This window comes from Triticum dicoccoides, chromosome 1B, assembly GCF_002162155.2.
Source record: "Triticum dicoccoides isolate Atlit2015 ecotype Zavitan chromosome 1B, WEW_v2.0, whole genome shotgun sequence".
NCBI lineage: Eukaryota > Viridiplantae > Streptophyta > Magnoliopsida > Poales > Poaceae > Triticum > Triticum dicoccoides.
In genome coordinates, this window is record NC_041381.1 from 10,128,437 (window position 1) to 10,136,636 (window position 8,200).

The 8,200-nt window shown below is 43.1% G+C and overlaps 1 pseudogene; it reads right to left on the bottom strand.

Moving 5' to 3' along the window:
- Nucleotides 1-2,820: 2,820 nt before the first annotated feature.
- LOC119315564 lies at nt 2,821-7,221 on the bottom strand (annotated as a pseudogene).
- Nucleotides 7,222-8,200: the final 979 nt, after the last annotated feature.

Below are 8,200 nucleotides of genomic sequence, written 5' to 3' on the forward strand. Positions count from 1 at the left end.
CAACGAGTCAAGCGTGGTGCCAAACACATTGACAGAAAGTTAAATGTTGTTAAGGATAAAGTCCAGAATTATGTTGAAATGCTTGAAGCATGAAAGCAAGAGACAAGTATTTGCAGATCTGCTTATTAAAGGCTTACCGCCCAGTGTGTTCGGAGAACATATAGTCGACATGGGTTTTATGGTATAGTCTAAGATTTCCAGACAATAAAAGGGCCCAAGGTTAAAGAATCTGTTTCAAAACAGAGGAGTGTGTTGTAGGTGTTGATTCTATCGGGAATGAACCATGATGATGAGACATGCTCTACATGCAAATCTGTGATGGAATGAGTACTTTGAAAAGAGTTATTTCAAAGTACAAAGTTAAAAGTATATGATGAGATCAAGGGGGAGAATGTTAGATTGATCTCTCCTCCAATGGGCCCAACGGCTCATTGGGCCCTTGATCCACGCCCTGATCGGGGGCGTCCAGCCCAAGCAAGGCTGGTGGGCCCCTGTCGCGCAGTGCTATAAAGAGGAGGTGGGGACCAGGGCACAATGTACGAGGTTCGTCGCCGCCACTGTTCCCCACTCCTAACCCTAATCCGATCCAGAGGGAAGCACTGAAGCGATGGGAAGGTCCACTGCCGCCACTCACGCACTTCACCGTCGTCCTCTATACTGACCGTCGTTGCCCGTGCACAGACCTTCATCGACGAACCAGCGATGGCCGGAACACTAAGGTAAACACCTGAATACAGAGAATATCCCACTGATCTACTCCTAGTCGATCCAGTAAGTTTATCAGAAGGCACCCAAGCAGATAGAAATCAGAGTGCAAAAATCATCTGGAGAAGTTTCTTTTTGTAGGGCAAGTATTCGGAGAAGTTAACGACCCTCAAAACTAGGTGACCCACACACCAAACGGATCAAGTGTATTTCAGATATCGATGACATACTTGTAACTACTAACATGATTAATTCTGAGATTACCAAAGCAATATTAATCCAGTCAATCATGCTAGTTAGCTAAACAGTATCCACATGCATGAAATGTGATCTACTCTACAGACGTTGATACTTAAACAGACAGTGCATGTACAGTCATATACAGCAGAGGCTACTTTGTGGCTGCTAGTACAGTCATATAAAGCAGAGGAACAGGCCTCTCCTCTCTGGCGGCGGCTTCCCACAGCGACGGCGACGGCTACTTTGTGGAGCATTACAAACAAAACAATACTATAGAGCCGCAAGTAATCAAACTATAAATCTCAATCACACCAAGTCTGATGTAACTTAGTCGCTAGTTCAGGCATAGCACAGAGACAGGGTTATAGAAGCAGAGCATTGACTGACTAACTGACTGGCTACAGGAGGCTGTTCTGTAAATAAACATAAAAAAACAGTGGTAAATAAATCCTTGAGAAGAAGAGCACTACCGCTTAATTCCGGCATGCAAACCATCAACTGAAGCCGGACTGTGAATGCAGCAAATCGTCACTCATGGGTGCCGTTTACCTAGCACTGACTTCGCTTGTCCAGAAGAGTAACCAAACTTAAATAGCATGATTAAAAAAGAAGACGAAAATAACTAACTAAACTCGTACTTGAGAAACTAATTAGAGTTAATTCCACCGACCCAAGCATGCGTGTACAGAGACAAGTCCAACATATAATAGCTTGTACACATGGGCATAGGATTGAGATTTGCCTACTGTAAGAGTAGGAGCATGCATTTAGCAGAGCAGCATGGTTAAGGAACCAAGCAGATTAGCATACAACTTGCTAACTAATGTTTTCTAGGAACAATATGCATGCTGTTTGAACTACTCTACATAAGTGGCTGGTTAAACAGCTACCAACAGAGCATGCGATTCATGTTAATTAACTGAACAAACAGAGTACAGTCTGATGCTCACTACTAGCTGCTAGTACAGGCAGATAAAGCAGAGAAACAGGGCTCCCGGGTGGCCGTCTCTGGCGGCAGCTTCCCACGGTGACTTTGTGGAGCATTACAAACAATACTATAGGAGCCCTGACTAGTGGCCACAGGACGCTGCAAAGATAATAAACACAAAATAAAGTCATTAAGAAGCCATTTAACACTGCTTAATTTTTGTATGCAAACCATCGACTGAAGCCTGAACTCACCTGGTCTCAAATAATCAAACTAGAATAGCAATCACACCATCAGTAAATAAATTCTACTGCTGAATTACTCAGAGTGAAACGAAGTAAGTTGTAAACAACATTATTCCATTGCTAAAACAGCTCATGAAAGAGATCAACATTCAACTCAAACCTACAACAGCCAAAGCAAAACTACATTGTTGTACATCTTCAGTTTCTTCCTCACCTCATCACACCAAACATCAGTACCGGCGCTACGCATCGCCCACAGAACATTAGTACCGGCGCTACATGAAACATCAGTAGAGTCGTTTTACTAATACTCAACCATCTACTTAAAATTAACACCTGACGCACAGGAAAAATGTGCATTGTGACAGCAGATAGTGATTAGACAACATATAACCCACAAGTGTTCATGTTCACAACCATGAGTATCCCAGCTTTTGCTAACCCCCAGAAATGTTCGGGGGGATAAATTTATTCACATTGCAAATATATCAACAAGATACAGTTTAAAGTTCAACAAAGCCGATAATAATCATGACATAATAACCTAGTAAATTAATTAAAGGGAACACAATGCATGCCCTTCCCATGTGGTTTCCGTCCTGTTTTCTTCGGTTAACAACTGGGCAAAGCTATTCTCCTATATGAATTGCAGGAGCTTCCTGCCCTTTCGAGGTTCTTGCCAGAAAAAAAGCTGAATAAACTTCAGTTGCGGCAGGCCTTCCACTGCTCACGGACTAATCTTGGTATTTCCTTCCATGTCTTCAGTTTAAATGCCATTACTGCATATAAAGCAAATGATGTCGTAACAAAATCATACAAACTAATGTAACTTGAAAGTTTATACTTGATCGCATTTAAACTAACAAAAGGGAGTATATGACATTAAAATGATGGAGAATAAACTTGTACAAACGTGTTGACGTGGTGCATGTGATGGATGACTGCACTTGTTGGTTAAATGTGGCAAAGTTAGAAAGGCATGCTGCATACCTTCATACTGGGCATCAAGATATTTCTTGTTGTTGATGCTGCCCAGTTGCCGACGCAGGCATCTAGGGAGCTTCTTTATAGCAAGACAGTCTGTAATTCCAAGCTCTTGGAGAGACCCGTATGCTTCAGGCTCATTCGGCAGGGATGCCAGGGTAGTGCAGCAATAAAGCTCAAGGGATTCCAATGATGGGGGGTGCTCTTCCGACAAAGATTCCAGCGATGTCAACCCGCTGATCTTCTCAAGCCGCAGTTTCCTTAGGGATGTGGGCAGACGGAGAATTTCCCCCAACATGCCAGTACAGGACCATATGTAAAGAGTTTCGAGACAAGGAGGAAGTGAATGCTCTCTTGCAGCTGTTGCTGACGGCTCTGATGCATTTATGGATGTAGTGACATGTGGCTTCTGGAGCCCATTTAGCTGACATGTCAGGACTTGAATACTACTGCAGCTACCAACAAATATGGTGTTTAAGGACGGTGGAAGATACACAACCGCCGATAAACTATCACATTCAGATAACCATAGAAATTCTAGACATGGACAAAAGTGACTCATGGGTGAGGTTGACAACTCTGCTGCAGCTGTGGGCATGATTGCCTCACTACAAGAAGATCCCTCAACTAATTCTGACATACCCTGTTGCTTGCCAAATATGGACTCAAGCTTAGGGCACCAACGAATTTGCATGCCCTTAAGGGAAGGCGGGACGTCAAACATATCTACCAAACTTGTACAATTTCGTATCTCAAAAGACTCCAGACATGGCAGATTTTGACTCCTTTCGGATGCTGATGGCTCAAGAGGAGCTTGTGCATATCCAGTCAGATTTTTACAGTTTAAAATCACTAATCTCCTCAAGAATACGAGGCTTTTGAACACTTTCTCTGGCCAGTGGATGAGCACAGCACATCCATCAATATTCAACTCTTCAAGATGTACAAAATAGTCCCACGGCTCTAGTGCACCTGATCCAAAGAATGAGTTGCAGCATCCTAACTCCATAACTGTAAGAGGGGATTTCTGGTTCCATTTCTCCTTGCTGTCCACCGGTACAAGCAAAGTGCACTCAGCCTCTGATGTTTCTGTGTCTTTTAGCTTCAATTGCAGATTTGTCAGTGAAGACAAATACCTGTCTACACAATGGAATATCTCTTGCTTGCCATCTTCAATTTCCAACACACTGAGTTTTGGTGCTTCGGGTAAACCTATCAGCTTTGGGCATCTCTGAACTGAAAGTTTCTCAAGTTGAGGAAACAATGTCCCTTCGACTGCATCCCATCTCTCAAAGCTCTCCAAATCTTTCATTTTGAGCACCTTGAGGGCAGGAAATGCTGAGCGTACCAATCTATAACCACCATTGCTACATGGTCCCTCAATCAATGGTGCTTCAGGTAAATTTATCAGCTTCGAGCATTTCTGAATTGATAGTTTCTCAAGCTGAGGAAACAATATCTGCTCACTTTGAGTCTCTTCAACTGCATCCCATCTCTTAAAGCTCTCCATGTTTTTCATTTTGAGTACCTTTAGGGCAGGAAACGCAGAGCGTACCAGTTTATAACCACCTTCACCACAAGGTCCTTGCAGCAATGGTGCTTCGGGTAATGCTACCAACTTTCCGCAATTACTAATAAACAACTTCTCAAGCACAGGAAATATTGTCTGTTCTTCTTGCCTCTCATCTATTTCCCACCATCTCTCAAAACCCAATAGATGTTCAAGCATAAGCACCTTCAGTTTTGGAAAAGTGAAGATTGTACTACATCTGAACAAAAATTGTAATCTTTCACAATGAAAAAGATGGATCTCAACCATGTTTTGCAACATACCAATGCCTTTTCCTCCATAGGAATATATCTTCAGAACCAGAAGCACATCATGAGGTTCGAAATTGTTGAGCACCTTACTATAACAAACAGAAGTCCATCTTAATGTCAGTTCTCTAAGATCCTTATTTTTTCCGAGGTTTGCCACTTTTGATTCTGCTTCTTTAACATGCTCTACTTGACATATCTCTAACTGACCGCCAAGGTTTAAATGTTGCAGCTCCACAACATCACTACAATCAGAGCCAGGAAATCCTGCTACAAAAAGTGTGAGTGTCTGCAGCTTAGTGAGGTTTCCAAGTTCTGGAGGCATACTCTTCAACTTCTTACATCCATGAGTGTAGATATGACGGAGGGAAGTCATATACTTCATTTGCATTGGAAGCCGATCAAGACGAGAGCAGTAGGATACGTCCAGGGTTTGAAGGTTATACAAAATATTTAAATCTTCAGGAAGTGCTTCGATATAACTGTTGGAGAGATCAAGGTACCTCAGGTGATGCAGATACTTTGGTTTCAGTAGAAATGATTCTGTCTTTATACAGAGCTTCAAGGCACGCAAGGAGCTGTATTTTGATATATGTTGCAATGCGCTCTGCATGAAACTACCACATAGCAATGTTTGGATAGAAGGGGATCTTTTCTCCATAGACTCATTCAAAATACCTGTTGTTTCTTTACATGACAGGAACAAATGCCGAGCAGTAGCTGGAAGCCATTCGACTTCACTTGGTTGCATAGTTGCAACAACACATTCATTTTCCATAACAAACATTGCAATATCATGCATCAGATCATGGATTTTACATGTATTTCTGGAATAATACTCCCAGTGTTTTTTACCTTTCTCTAAATCCTGGAAGAATGACCTTGAGACAAGCTCATCAAAAATAAGTTGCCCAATGGTTTCAAGACTATCTTCCTTGTGTTTGGGGATCAAGCCATTTGCCATCCACAGTTGGATCAGCTTTTTCACATCAATTTTGTAATCCTTGGGAAATAAAGCACAAAAAGCAAAGCACTGCTTCATGTGTGATGGCAAGTCGTTGTAGCTGAGCTTTAGTATTGGCAAAATTCCAGTTTCATCGGTGCAAATGCTGCTTCTTGATGATACAGCTTTCCATTCATTCACGCTGGTCTTGGTACGAAGTACAGAGCCCAGTGCCGTTGCAGCTAATGGAGAGCCAGAACATCTCTTCACAATCTCACCAACCATCTCCACTAGTTCAGCAGGCTTTTCTTTCTCTGAGCTGAATGCTCTAGCCTCAATAATTTCCTTTATGAAGCGATCCTCCAAAGCATTGAGATTGTAGGCTGCTCTATCTGCACCCATAATTTCAGAAACTCGTTTATCACGAGTTGTTGTCAACACTACCCTACCCATGCCACCAAGCTGAAGACAGACCTTTAGTCTTTCCCACCTATGGAGCTCTTTGTTGTTCCAGATATCATCCAATACAAGGAGATATCTTCGTCCGCTGACCAATTTCTTAAGTCTATCCAGTGGTGGTTTGTCCGTATCATCATTCTTCTTGGGAGATGCTTCAACTATACTCTTGGCCAGGGAGTTCACATCAAAGGTATCAGAGACACACACCCAAAGCAGCATCTGAAAATGCTTCTGAATTTCAGGTTCATTGTATATGAGTTGTGCTAATGTGGTCCTGCCAAGGCCCCCAATTCCAACGATGGGAACAACTGCTAGATCTGCATTGTTAGCTTGTCCTAGTAGTGTAGCAACAATATTCTTCTTATCTTTGTCTCTGGATCTCCTGGCAATTTCTTGTGGGTCGATGATAACATAATCTGTCTGCCTCCACTGCTTGGACACCGGCGGCTGTGGTCGGTACTTGAACCTAAAGGCATGCATCTCCGCTATGAGGACATCAATGGCCTTCAGAATTCGGCAAAGCTTGCGACCCATTCTGTAACGAAACACAATACGGTTGTGAGTAGGGAAGAGTTAGATTACATTGAATCCGAGCTCGGTGTAGTGCCCCTTCTTCTTGGCTTCACGGCAGAGGGCTTCGTACTTGAATTCGTCAAAAACTTCATTAGCCTCATAGGCGACCGTCTTGACCTCCTGGAGCCAAGCTTTCGCCCCATCTCTGTGGGTTGTCGCCTGCTCCTCGGCGTCGGCAATGACGTCGAGGATGGCCGGAAGCTTGCGCTTGATAATCTTGTGCTGCTCCTCCATTCCCTCCATCACATTGTACTGGTCCAGGAGGGAGCCAGACGCTTTGATCATCAGCATGGACACCAGTGGCCGGATGGCCATGGTGGCCACCAGCTCCGCCATTGAAACACTCAGAAGAAACACAAGCTAGTGTAGTGCAGAATGGAGAAGAGAATGCTACGAAGAAAGACGAGTATAGTACTTGAAGTGGAGAATGTTGCTGAACAGTAATGCAAGCTAAACAATTACCTCCACTGACTAGCCATGTGAAATGACACGTACCGCACAATACTTGTCTCGAGTTCCTGCCGCCGAGGGAGACCAGAATAATGGTTTTTTTGGATTGGTTGAATCTTGAATTCATCACATACTTACCTCCGAAGGAAGGGAAAAGAGAGACCTACCGCGCCATACGTATCTGAGTGACGGAGACCAGAATAATAATGGCTTTTCTCGGATTGGTTGAATCCTGAATGCATCACATACTTGCCTCCGAAGCAATGGAAAAGAGAGAGTGAGACCAATATGAAGTGCGTGATGAGTGGCCAGTGGGTTTCAAACTTTGCTTTCTAGAAAAAGAGGAACTTTTCCCATTGCAGCCGGCCATACACGGCGCGTAAACAAACCAATTTTTTTTTCTTTTCTTTTTGAATCCCAAGTGGTCGTTATTAGCAATGCAGGTTCTGAATTAATCAAATGGCTACACCAGCCGCCTTATGCGCTTCAATTACAGAGCGTCTACTTGCAGGTAAGAAAATGATTTTGTTTGAAACAAAGTTCGATGCACCAGGTGAATAATCGCATGTTTGTCACCCAAGACGCAGAAGAAAGCAACTTTCTCTGATGTGAATGACTATTGTGCTTTCCATATAATGTAGATGTAGATGTAGAAAAGTGCAGGGCAAAATGTGGAGTAGGTCAGAATTTCAGAACGCACTACCGTTACAGCAATAGGGTCGTAGATGTGATGTCAGTAATGGTATACATAACTAGAGCAAAAGCTAAAATAAATACAGCAAATTATAACAGATGCAAAAGGGAACAAATTTGAGCAGAGTGGAGGAGATTTGAGGGTGCAGAAAGGGGAGGGGA